This window comes from Dromiciops gliroides, chromosome 5, assembly GCF_019393635.1.
Source record: "Dromiciops gliroides isolate mDroGli1 chromosome 5, mDroGli1.pri, whole genome shotgun sequence".
NCBI lineage: Eukaryota > Metazoa > Chordata > Mammalia > Microbiotheria > Microbiotheriidae > Dromiciops > Dromiciops gliroides.
In genome coordinates this window covers 168,861,613-168,876,038 of record NC_057865.1, presented here as the reverse complement: position 1 = coordinate 168,876,038, position 14,426 = coordinate 168,861,613, and the positions used below count along the sequence as shown (strand labels likewise).

Genomic DNA, 14,426 nt, shown 5'->3' with positions numbered 1-14,426 from the left:
TGCAAACTGGGATATCCAGCTACCCAACAAGCCCAACTAAGCTGTGCCATTCCAACATAGGGAGAAGCTACTGACACCTCAGAGCAGAAAGCTGGTGATTGGGCTCCAACCCCCAGCAAAAAAAAAAAAATCCAAACAGTGCACACTGAACCTGAGGAACAGAACTCAAGCTTAAAAGGTACAAAAGAAGCTTGCTTCTTTCTCCCTCTCACTTTTGACCTCTTCTGGTTGGTGGAGTGTCTGTGGTGTAAAGATGGCTAAGGCTAAGAACCATACTACCCCCAGCCAATAAAGAAAATGGCAAAGAAATGGCATCAAGAAACCTGGGTCACAGAAATATTAGTCTCTGGATGGGGTTAACCCCAAGTTTCTGAGAAACATGCACTTTGCCAAGAAACACAACAAGAAGCGACTGAAGAAGATGCAGACCAACAATTCCAAAGCCATCAAGGCCCAAGCAGAGGCCATCAAGGCCCTGAGCACCAAGGCCCCCAAGGCCAAGCTCCTCAGGCACAAGATGCCCAACATCCCCAAGGCCAGTGCCCGGCATGCTGGCCTCGATAGCCACCAAGTGTCCAGGCCCTAGGATTGTCATCAAATGTCCAGGCCCCAAGCTCACAAAGCCCGACTCTAAGTTTGTCAGAACCACTGACCCCAAGGCCATCAAGCCTACTGACTTCAAGTTCACCAAGTGTAACACAAGTGTCACACAAAAGTCTATTGCCAAGGCAGCCAAGTCCAGTGATTCCAAGGCTGCTCAGCTTGCTGAGTCCAAACCCAAAGATTGCTCAGGATACCAAGGCTACTTAGCAAGTCCCAAGACACAATTCAAAATAGATGCTTCATTCAGGACAGAAGGACTTGTTTAATCCCTAAAACCACCATTTTTTCTCAGCTTGTATGGTTATTCACTATTTTGTACAAATAAATGAAATGGTGAGTCATGAAAAAAATTACAAAAGAGGCTAAAATAAAAATAAAAATATGAATAACAAAAAGAACCCTCACCATTGAAAGTTACTATGATGATAGGGAGAATCAAAACATAAACTTAGAGGAAGAAAACAATGATAAAACTCCTACACGTAATACCTTAAAGGGGAAGGTAAATTGGTATCAAGACCAAAAAGCCCTCCTGGAAGAGCTTAAGAAGGACTTTATAAATGAAATGACAGAGGTAGAATAAAAATTGGGAAAAGAAATGAGTTATACAAGAGAAAAGAAATAGTCTTGAAAAAAGAAAATAATGCCTTTAAAAATACAATTGGAGGGGGGGCAGCTAGATGGAGCAGTGGATAGAGCACTGGCCCTGGATTCAGGAGTACCTGAGTTCAAATCCGGCCTCAGACACTTAACACTTACTAGCTGTGTGACCCTGGGCAAGTCACTTAACCCCAATTGCCTCACTAAAAAAAAAATACAATTGGAGGGGCCGCTAGGTGGCACAGTGGGTAGAGCACCGGCCCTGGAGTCAGGAGGACCTGAGTTCAAATCCGGTCTCAGACACTTGACACTTATCAGCTATGTGACCCTGGGCAAGTCATTTAACCCCCATCACCCCTCAAAAAAAATAAAATTGGAAAATGTGAATAATTCCCTAAGAATCAGAATTGAGCATATGGAAGCTAATGACTGAATGAGACAATAAGAAGAAGTAAAACAGAATCAAAAGAATGCAAAAGTAGAAGGAAATGTAAAATACCTCTTCAGAAAAACAACAGACCCGGAAAATAGATCCAGGAGGGATAAGGATAATATAAGAATACTTAGACTACCCGAGGAACATGATAAAAGAGAGAGAGAGAGAGAGAGAGAGAGAGAGAGAGAGAGAGAGAGAGAGAGAGAGAGAGAGACTAGACAGCATATTTCAGGCCATTATTAAGGAGAACTGCTGCATTGTCATACAGACGAAAATTAGTCACTGAAAGAATCCACCAATCACCTCCTGAAAGAAAACACCAAGGAATATTTTAACTACATTCCAGAACTATCAAGTAAAGGAGAAAATTCTGCAAGCCATTCTATCATATGCTATTGTCCAGAAACCCAACTCAAACTCCATTAAAAAAACCAAAAACTATTCACTTTCCAAATCCACCTTTTTGTTCCTTCTGTAACTCCTCCCTTTAATTGGAAACAGTGTGGGAAAAAAACATCTGTAGCCATAAGGTATTCAGTCTTCCCCATCCTGAATTTCTTGATCCTTTTACATGACTCCCTAGATATGTCCCTAGGACAGGGGTGTATGTACAGAATTTGTACTTATAAGGCCTCAGAATAGTTATGAGGTTTATAAAAATGTAAGTCACTGTAATGAATATGAGGGAGGAATTCTCTCTAAATTTCAGGCACCATGCGGTTGAATCCATTGACTTTCTGGTATACTTATTTTACCATTGCATTAGGATGTCTAACACTATAATTTTGCAGATGGGTAAAAATGATCATAATTTCTTATTTGAATTAAACTTTATGTTGATTTACCAAAAAAAAAGAAAGAAAAAAAAGAAAGAATGAAAGAAAAAGAAAGGAAATTCTGCAAGCCAGAAAGAAACAATTTAAATATGATGGAACAACAATAAGAATTACACAGGATCTGGCAGCTTCCACATTAAAGGATCTGAGGACTTGGAATATGATATTCTGGAAGGCAAAGGGATTGGAATTACAACCAAGAATGTACTACCCAGAAAAATTAAGTATAACCTTTCCTGGGAAAAGATGGCCATTCAATGAAATAGGAGACTTTAAAACTTTCCTAATAAAAAGTCTAGAACTGAACAGAAAATTCACTCTACAAAGACCAGAGTCAAGAAGCATATGAAAAGGTAAAAAGGGGGGAAAATCATGTTATTCAATAAGGGATTTGCATCCCTACATGGGAAGAAGATACTTGTAACTCTTAAGAACTGTATCTTTATTAATGCAGATAGGAGAATTATACACAGACAGAAGGTATGTGTATAAGAAGATTCTGATATGATGATGTTAAAAAAACACTTAAGGTGAAACAAAAAAAGGGAAGAAAGAATGGAGTAAATCACATTAAGTGAAGAGGCAAAAAAGACCTATTACAATAGAGGGAATGAAGGGAAGGATGAGCATTGTTTTGATCTTACTATCATCTGATTTGCTTCAAAGAGGTAATAACATATACACTCAAGTGAGTATAGAATTCTATCTTGCCCTATAGGGAGGGAAAAGGGGAAAGGGGAATGAAAAGGGTGGAGTATTGATAGAAGGGAGGGCAAAACTAGGAATTGAAAGGGCAAAGGACAAAAGGGAGGTGGGGCTGAGAGAAGGGAGGGTAGACTGAGGTGGGGTCAGTGGTACATGGCACATACACAAAATTTGACCATGTATTAGAACATAAAAAACCTCAAAATCAGATGAAGAACAGCAGAAAAAGTAAATGCATCCTTTTCAGATCATGATGCACTAAAAATATGTATAATAAAAAGTCATGGAAAGATAGACCAGAAATGAATTGGAAATGCAATAATCTCATCCTAAAGAATGAGTGGGTCAAACAAGAAATCACAGAAATAATAAATAACTTCACCCAAGAGAATGACAATAATGAGACAACATATCAAAATTTATGAGACACAGCTAAAGCAGTTCTTAGGGGAAACTTTATATCTCTAAATGCCTACATGAATAAAATAGAGAAAGAGATGATTAATTAATTGGACATGCAACTAAAAAAAACTAAAAAGAACAAATTAAAAATCCCAATTAAATACCAAATTGAAAACTCCAAAAATTAAAGGAGAGATTAATACAACTGAAAGTAAGAATACTATAGAATTAATAAATAAAACTAAGAGCTGGTTCTATGGGAAAAAAAAACAAAAAAATAGAAAATTCTGCTTAATTTGATTTTTTAAAAAAGAAGAAAGCCAAATTACCAGTATTAAAAATGAAAACAGTGAAGTCACTACCAATGAAAAGGAAATTAAAGCAATAACTAGGAACTCTATTTGTGGGGGCAAAGAATTGGAAATTGAAGTAATGCCCATAAATTAGGGAATGCCTGAACAAGTTGTGGTATATGAATGTAATGAATACTATTGTGCTATAAGACATGATGAGCAGGTAGATTTCAGAAAAACCTGGAAAGACTTAAATAAACTGATTCTGAGAGAAGTGAGCAGAACCAGGAGAACATTGTACACAGTGACAGCAACATTGTGTGATGATCAACTGTGATAGACTTGGCTCTTCTCACAATGCAATGATCCAAGAAAATTCCAAAGAACTCATAATAGAAAATGCTTTCCACATCCTGAAAAAAGAACTGTTGAATCTGACTGCAGATTAAACCACATACACTTTCTACTTTGTTGTTTGTTTTTTTTAAGGCTTTTTCTTTTGTTCTGATTCTTCTTTCACAACATGCCTGATGCAGAAATATGTTAAATATGATTGTACATATTTAACTTATATCAGATTGATTTCTGTCTTGGGGAGGAAAGTGAGAAGGGAGGCAGGAAGAAAAATTTGGAATTGAATATCTTATAAAAACAAATGTCGAAAACTATCTTTACATGTAGCTGGAAAATAATAAAGTACTTATATGATTTATTAAAAATTTTAATTAAATAAAAAAAGAATATACATGATTTCATAGTCTTCTAGGCATAATTACAAATTGTTCTCCAGAATGGCTGGACCACTTTACAACACCAACAAACATGCATTAGTGTACCTATTTTCAAATATCCAACCCAGCATTTTTCATTTTCTTTTCCTGTCAAGTTAGCCAATCTTATGGGTATAAGGTGGTACCTGAGAGGTGTTTTAATTTTCATTTCCCTATTTTTATACATTTATATAATTTTTCACATGACTATTGATAGCTTTGATTTCTTCTTCTGAAGAATATGTGTTCATCTTCTTTAAGCATTTCACAATTGTGAATGGTTCTTACTTTTATAAATTTGGCTCAGTTACTTACGTATTTGAGAAATAAAACCTTTATGAGAGAAACTTTCTGTAATTCTTTTGGCCAAGTTCTCTACTTTCTAATTTTGGCTGTATTCATTTTGTTTGTGCAAAAACTTTTTAAATTTCATGTAATTAAAATGATTTATTTTAACTCCAGTGATCCTTTCTATCTTGTTTGTTCATAAAATCTTTTCTTATCCATGACATATCCATGGAATTTCTACTATGTTCTTCTGACTTGTTTATGTAATTTTTTTTTTTGATGAAGCAATTGGGGTTAAGTGACTTGCCCAGGGTCACAGCTAGTAAGTGTTAAGTGTCTGAGGCTGGATTTGAACTCAGCTGCTCCTGACTCCAGGGTTGGTACTCTATCCACTGTGCCACCTAGCTGCCCCTATGTAATTTTTTAATGTATAAACTGTATACATAGTTTAAGCTTATTTTTGGTATATGTTGTGACATGTTTGTGTATACCTAGTTTCTTCCAGACTACTTTCCATTTTTCTTGAAGTTTTTGTTGGTTTGTGAGATCTCGCCCCAAAAGCTAGGATCTTTGAATTTATAAAATACTTGGTTACTTAGTCTTGTTTATTGTGTACAGAATATATTTCATTGGCCAACTATTCTACTTCTAAGCCAGTATTAGATGGATTTAATGATTACCACTCTGTAGCAGAATTTGAGATCTGCAACTACTAGACTATGTTAATTCACTTTACAAAAAAAAATAATTTATTTCCTTGATAATTTTCACTGTGATCCAGATGAATTTTGTTGTTTGGGTTTTTTTTAGCTCTAGAAAATAGTACTTTGGTAACTTGATTGGTATGCTCACAAATCAATTAATTGATTTAGGAATATTATCATTTTATTTTATTGGCTCAATCTACCCATGAACAATTAATAATTCTACAAGTTTTAGAACAGCTTTTGTTTTTCTGTTGGACTTTTATAATTGTGTTCATATATTTGCTATGAATGTCTTGGCAAGTAAACTCTCAAATATTTTATATTGTCTGTAGTTGTTTAGTATGGAATTTCTCTTTATAATACTTCTTGCTCTTTTGTTAATTTATAGAAATTCTTATGATTTTGTGGTTTATTTTATATTTTGCCCTTTTGCTAAAATTATTGTTTCAGCTAGACATTTTTTATTTACTCTGGAGTGTTCTCTAAGTATACTATTGTATCACCTGAAAAAGATATTTTCTCTTCATTGCCTATTGCTATTCTTTATATGTGTTTTTTCTTGCTTTATTGCTATAGGTAGTATATCTTGTACAATATTGAAAAAGGCTGACATCCTTGCTGCACCCTCATCTTATTGAGAAGGCTTCTAGTTTATTCCCACTAGATATATTATTTTCTCCTGATTTTAGGTAGATACCATTTATCACTTTAAGGAAACCTCCATGTTCCCCTATGCTTTCTTGTTTTTTTTTTTTTTAATTGGAACAGGTATTCTATTTTGTCAAAAAATTCTGCATCTGTTGATATAATCATATGATTTTTGTTGATTTTGTTACTGATATGGTCAATCATGCTGATAATTTTCCAAAAATTGAAGCAGTTCTGCTTTCATGGTATTAATCCCAGCTGGTTGTAGTATGTGATGTTTTTGAAATTTGCTGTATTCTCTTTGATAGTATTTTCTTAAATTTTTGCATTAATATTTATTAAGGAAATAGGTCTATACATAGTTCCTCCTCCCTGTCTAATTTTTGTCTCTCTGCTTTAGGTACTAAAATCTTATTTGTTTCATAAAAGGAATTTGGTAGTACTGGTTCTTTATGTATTTTGTGATCAATTTATATAAGATGAGAAATAATTTTTCTTTTATGGTTTTGTGGAATTCACTTGCAAATTCATCTTGTCCTGTTTTTCCCCTTTAAAGGTGCTCATTCACGGCTTATTCAACTTTTTTTTTCTAAAACAATTATCTTGGCATGTATTTTCCTATTTTGTTTAAGCAATTTATAAGTTTGTACAAGCTCTAATTTTTAAATAGTACCAGGTATTTTTGTTATTATTACCATTTTCTTTATTATAGCTTCAGATGTCACATTAATAGGTTCCCTTAGCTTCACTGAGTTCATAATTTCACTTGAAAATTTTGACCTTTTTACCTACAGATGAATTTCATTATTATTGTGTTCTAGTTCTATGTAGTAATATTTTGGTATTTCAATTAGTATAGCATACAATAACTAAATAAATTTTGTTAGTATTGTATTTTCTATTATACTGATTCATCCTAAGCATGAGTAATTAATATTTCTCCAGTTACTTAGGTATCTATTTTTGTAGACAATATTTTATAATTGCATTCATATGGTTACTGTATGTATATATGTTGTTAGGTAGATTTTCAGTTATTTTATATATCCCATAGTTATCTCAAATGACATTTTTCTTTCTACTCTTCATGCTGGGTTTTGTTACTAATACATAGAAATTGTAATAATATATTTGTATATATTTCATATCCCGCAACTTTACTAAAATTATTAATTGTTTTAATTAATTTTAGCTGACTCTCTAGGATTCTCTAAGTACATCATCATGACATCTGCAACAAAGTAATAATTTTATTTCTTTTTTTCATATATACATATTTTCTCAATTTTTTTTCTTTGTATTTATAGCATTTCTTGGACTGTATGAAATAGTGATAACAATTGACATACATGTTTTACTTTTGATCTTACTGTAAAGACCAATAATATACATTGATAAAATTACATATAATTCTGTCTCTTGGTATACGTTTTGTACAATTTGCTATGGTAGGAAAAGGTTTTCTTATATTTCTCTTGGGGTAACTTCATTTTCCTTAACAACCTATAGTATTTTAGAACTGTCATCTTTTCTTCTAGGGGGGAAATCCACATACATTTGGAACATAGAAAATCATTTGGCTGTGTCAACAATACTTGATACAAGTGACTATATAATTTCGCTTATTTTCCATACTGGTTGAGATTTTTTCAGCTTAAAAATAAAAACTTCTTAAGGGTATTTTTATCTTTTTGTCTCAACATTAAGCACCTGGTTAATATTTCTATAGACAATTACATCTTAATAACTTGACAGCCCCATTTACCTCCCTTTCATCACAATCAGAAAGAACTCCACAGTTCTACCCACCCTTCTTTCAGCCTAAAACCAGCAGTCTGTCTATTCACCAATTTTTCCCACCCACCAAACTATTCTATCAATTTGCTTAAGCCTCTAGTTGTTTCATTCATCAATTCTTACTTAGCTAATGTCAATTTACCAACTGCCTTCCCCTTTTCCTTCTAGATATTATATTTCTCTCTTCAGGTCCTGCTCCATTAACTTCCTTCTTTCTCCCTAATTTTTCTTTATCCTGTTCCTCTTTTAACCTAAATATTATAGATAAGGATTTTGAAATGGAAATTCTTCTTCAAATGATCTTCAATTTCTTCAAAATTTGTCTTTCACGGAAGTCAGAAATCAAATGAATTGTCCAAGATGATAAAGTTAGTAAGTTTCTAAGCTGTCCTATAACCCAAGTCTTCTGACTCCAAGGTTAATAAGCTTTTTAATATATTTGATAAGCAGATTGTTTCATAGTTGTAGCTTTAGGTCACTGATGAAAGGGAATATAGGACAATAGGAAAGAAACATTTATTTATTGAGAAAACCTGAGCCTCTATTTGTCCTTAGTCCTATATTTGGAGACTCTTTAGAAGGGTAGAAGTGCAAAGAAAATACATGGAATATCAAAGTCTAATGCCACATTTGTCACTAATTAGCTGTGTGGATTAAGCAAATCCACTTATTCCTTCTTATACCACGTTTTCTCATCAGTAAAAGTGATAAGGGCCATAGAAAGAGTGGGAGTGAATGGTTTGGTTACATGCTCACTAAGAAGTCTTCCAATGGAAACTTCCTGTGAAAATAGGAGAGGGAATCACCATATTCTAGCCTCTATTTCTTGCTCTATTATTCTCAAGGTTTGATTTTAATTTTTCACTAAGTTGCTCCATAATATTGGTTCACTAATATTCCTTATTATATTTCTCCACTAAGAAAGAAAGGGAGAGAGGAAAGGAAGGGCAAATTGGGGGGAGGGGAGCAGTAAAAAGGAAAACACTTTTAAGAAAGGTGAAGATGCTCTGCATAACTTCACATGTATGACTTACATTCAATTGCTTGATTTCATATGGAGGGTTGAGGAGGGAGGGAGGAAGAACATTTAGAACACAGAATTAGCTCAAAGACCTTAATCTCATCAGAGGTGGCTCAAGGAGGGAATAACATACACACCTAATTGGGAGGAGTAATCTCTCTAAACCTGCAGGACAATAGAAGGAAGAGCATAAAGAGGGAAGAGTGAAAGAAGGGAGGGCAGAGCAGGGGAGGGGACAATCAGAAGCAAAACACTTTTGAGGAGGAATAGGGTAAAAGAACATAGAAAATAGAGTAAATACCACGGGAAGGGAATAGGATGGAGGAAAATAGTTATGATGATTGATTATAATGGCAAAATGTATGGTACCTACTTTGCTGGGCTATTGTGAAGAAAATCCTTTGTCAAATTTAAGGTACTATATAAAAGTTGTGATGAACAGGATACTATCAGAAAAACCTGGAAAGACCTACATGAACTGAAGCAGAGGGAAATGTGCTGCATACAAAATAACAGCAATAGTGTAAGATGATCTGCTGGGAAGCATGTGGTTATTTTAAGCAATGCAATGATCCAATATAACTCTGAATGACTTCTGAAAATTGCAATCCATCTACAGAGAAAGAACTGATGGTATCTGTAAACAGATTAAAGTATATTTTTTGACAGTTCCTTAATCTGAAGTTTTGTTTTTATCAGTTTTCTCTTACAACCTAGCTAACATGGAGTTGTTTTCCATGACTACTCATGTATAATTTATATTTAATTGCTTGAGTTATTGGGTGTGGGGATTGGGAAGGGAAGGAGGAAGAGAAGTTGGAACACAAGATTTTTAAAAATTCATGTCAAAATTTGTTTCTACATGTGATTTGGCAAATAAAATTCTAAAGAGAAAAAAAAAAGAAAGAAACATTCTTGGTATAGTACCTAGAGAGCTGGCCTTGGGGCTAGGAAGATATGAATATAAGTCCCACATCTGGCATTTAAGTGACCATAGGCAAATCACCTATGACCCCAGATAAACTGATAAATAATAGTTGCAGAATAAATGCTTATCTATATTGACAAATGGACTTTATTCCTGGGAGTTTTCTTTGCTTACAAAATCACAGGTCTATCCCACAAAAATATATACCATTAAATTCTGACTCTGAAACTTCATTGTGCACAGAATTGATGGTGGATTTTCAAAGCCTATGCCAGCAAAAATCTAATTTTGATACATTTTATTTTTGTTGTTCAGTCATTTTTCAGTAATTTCCAATGAGAAATTGTGAATGACTTAACTACTCTAAACAATACAATTATCCAAGACAATCCCAAAGAAATAATGATGAAGCATGCTATCCATCTCAAGAAAAAGAACTGATATTGATGGAATACAGACTGAAGCATGCCATTTTGCACTTTTGTTTACTTTTGTCTTTTTATATAAAATGACTAATATGGTAATGTTTTACATAATTGCACATGTATAATCTGTATCTCATTGCTTACCATTTTAGTGATGGGGTAGGAGATGGAGGGAGGGAATGAGAGAGGGAAAGAATTTGGAACTCAAAACTTTAAATAAATAAATTTAAAAAAATAATTTCCAACTCTTTATGATCCTATTTGAGTTTTTCTTGCCAAAGATACCAGAGGGTTTGCCCTTTTTTCATCTGTCTAATTTTAAAGATGAGGAAACTGAGGTGAACAGGGTTAAGTGACTTTTCCACAGTCACATAGCTAGTAAATGTCTGAAGTTAGATTTGAAGTCAGGTCTTCCTGACTCCAAGACAAGCATTATATCTATTGTTGGTTGTTGTCCTTTGTTCTTGAAGAATAGCAAAATGACATCACTATGTCAGAATCAAATTACATTGTGTCTAACTATGGCTGATAAGACCAATATAAGCTCAGGATGCTTTACCACAGCTTGGGCACAAATAATCCATGTGAACATTTGGGATGGATTCTCTAGATTTGTGCATTTCATGTTCTCTTTAGCTACTTCAATTCTATTTTGTTCATAGAACATATCTTTCTCTGCTGAGGGCATGCCATGGTGGGTGGGCCTATGTCTCCCATATCATGTAATTAATTCCAAAGTTCTTAAGAGAAACCTTGAGAGTGTCCTTGTATCTCTTTTTTCTGACCATGATGTGAGTGCTAGCCTTCTGTGAGTTATTTTAGGTAAGTATACATTAGGCATTTAAACAATGTGTTCAACCCATCAGAGCTGCACTCTCTGCAGAAGAATTTAAATGCTTGGCAGTTTAGTTTGAGAAAGAACCTCAGCATCTGGTAGCTTGTCCTGCCAGGTGATCTTTAGAATCTTCCTAAGATAATTCAAATGGCATGGCACTGGTATACTATCCAGATTTCATAGGCATACAACAATGAGGTCAGCACAATGTCTCTGTGGACTTTCAGTTTGTCAGTCTAATATCTCTTCTCTCCCACACTTTTCTTTGGAGCCTCCCAAACAGGGACCAAATTCTGATGATGTGTATATCCCTGGAAAATATACTGCCATAGTAAGTGAATTTACCTACTTGCTTATGGATAAGCAAACTTAACATTTGCTGTAACTGTTGGTTCCATACATGGATTGTGTGGTGCTGGAAGGTGGAAACTAGGTTTTGTGGCATCAATTATTAATCCAAAATTAGCCCAAGCTGCAGAGAATTGATCCATATTCAATCTCAGTTTCAGAGGCTCCACTGAATACATAATCAGCTGTAGACAAAAAAATCATGCACCAATACTACCTCCATTTTTGTTTTAACTTGTATCATTTTTTGTGAGGCAATTGGGGTTAAGTGACTTGCCCAGGGTCACACAGCTAGTAAGTTATAAGTGTCTGAGGCCGGATTTGAACTCAGGTCCTCCTGAATCCAGGGCTGTGTTAAGGGCTAAAATTCTAGCTAAACTGTCTAAAATATCTAATGAGTGGTCGCCAATAAATTATAAGCTTTAGCAAGAGTTAGACTTTTAAGCATTTATTAAGGAGAATAAGAATTTGGTAAGAGAGAGAAAGGCCTAGGATTCCTATCTAATTAAAGGGAGAGCACATTTCTAGCTCCCTTCTCTGCCAGCGTCCCTCAGGAAAGAGCCCCAGAGTCAGCGCACAGTCTCTTCCTTGCTTCTCGCCACTAGTCCGCGTCACTTCCTCCCCAAAGAAAGACCTCCTGGTCGTGCCCTCAAGACCTTCACTTTCATGGGCAAGACTCTTCTACAGTAAGTATCACGCATGTGGGCATCATTCAATCGGTACAGTCCCCCCTTTTGTTCCTCAAGAAACAAAATGTTTCCTTGAACGGAACGAGTAAAAACAATATAAGAACGTATTGCTAACTATAATGTGAACAACATATAGAAAAGGGGAAGATGAGGAAAAGTTTTGGTCAGAGGGTGGAGGGCTGATTTTTTTTTGTTGTCTCATGAACCGACGACTTTGGACATTGGTCTTGCAAAGAGGAGGGCCTCTGTCAGAGAATACATGTTACAGATGGTGTATATTATAAACAGAAAGAGAAAAAAACAACAAATCAAAAACTGTTCATTTAAAGTCTCTGAAGTCTTTCTCAGAGTTCTCTAGGTTGTAGGTCTGTGAATGGAAGTCTTTTCAGGGGTGTGATGTGTGGATGCTGGATATCGAGCCGAGGAATAATTTCTACAAAATTGAGCTTAACACAACTTTAAAATAGCTTGTCAATAATCAAATCAAACATGATAAGTTCTCAAAAACATTCTACAGAATTCAGAATCTTAGTTGTTAACACATGAAACATATAATAAAACAAAAATTGAACCATTCTTTAAAATTATAATATTACTATAGTCCACCCCCCCCCCTTATGGAGGGTAAATATTGAGAAGACAATTGCTGCGATATTAATTATTAAAAATAATTTTTATCTTTGTTTCATCACTTTTTGCATCATCTGCCTAATTATCCTCATGCCATTATGAGAAATTAAAAAATCTAATATAATTGGTAACAGTGTCAAGGGCAATTCACACTGTATTTATCATGACACCTGAGATAATTATGGGGGTTACCATAAAAGAACAGAGAAATGATGGGATATGAGCATTCCCACACTTGAGCAATATGTACTGCCCATACAGTATGCCAGGCTTAAAATAGGTGGATGGAATATATGTCCATGCCACCGAACATATTGGAAGAAACTGAGTCAGACTTAATCAGATGCATGGGATTGAGATGTCCATGGCATCAGGCATATAGGAGGGAGCATAGAAGCCAGGTGTAGAAGTGAGATGGGTGGGATCAATACTTCCAGCCATCTGTACAATATTGTGGGGAAAAAGAGAATAAAATATTAAACCAAGAGAATCCAACCTCAACATTTGTCAAAAGCCGTTCCCTCGGCCATACCTTGACTTCATGCATGTCTCCCCTCATGTGACAATTCAGTGTCTGCTCTTGCATGTATTCCTCTTGTGATTGGATGGCATCTTGGCCAACTGGCATCTGATAACTCAGAATAAAGGCAATTAATGTCTTAAATGATAAGTTCCCATAATCCAAGTCTCATATGGATTTAAAAATTGAGGATAATAAATGATTGCAAAAAATGTGAATACATCTTGACTCAGGACACAATATATAATTATGCAACAATTTCAAATAATACCCCTTTTTTTTAACTTAGTATACAATTACTTTTTTGAAAAATCTGAACATATTTAAATAAGAGTTAAAGCACAACACAATCTCAAAGACAACTTTTACAAATGTTCCCCTCTTTTTTTTTGAATATGCTTATCAAAAATAATACTTCTAGAATAAATTTACACTTGCCATGGCAACAAATTTGCCAGGGAAATGCTTTAAAGAGTTTGATCAAATAATCAGTTAAAAAAAAATAACAAAAACAAACAGCTCAGAATATGGGAGCACAATACTCCTAGAATTAACATTGTATAATAAAAACAAAACCATCTTGCAATGTTTCAAAATTAGATAGACAAATGAATAGAAGAAAATACACATGGAACAATAAAAGACAATGAAATTCAAACTAAGGAAATATAAATGAATATGAACTTAATATTAATGAGAGTATTATAAAATATAAACTTGATCACATGACTATAAAAAACTTTTACAAATATTCTCCTTGTTTTAAAAACTAAGTATAAAACACAACCTCAAAAGCATGAACATCTCTATGAAAATAAACCCATACCATTAATTTCAAAATGTAGATATGATAGCATAGAAATCCTATGTAACCTCTGAACTGATACTATTACTCTGAGTGAATTCAGAACACTTTTGATTCCGGTATCTAAAATCCCCAATACT

The 14,426-nt window shown here is 34.5% G+C and overlaps 1 pseudogene; it reads left to right on the top strand.

Annotated features, from left to right (window-relative positions):
• The first annotated feature begins 253 nt into the window (after positions 1-253).
• Positions 254-869, top strand: LOC122728857 (annotated as a pseudogene).
• Positions 870-14,426: the final 13,557 nt, after the last annotated feature.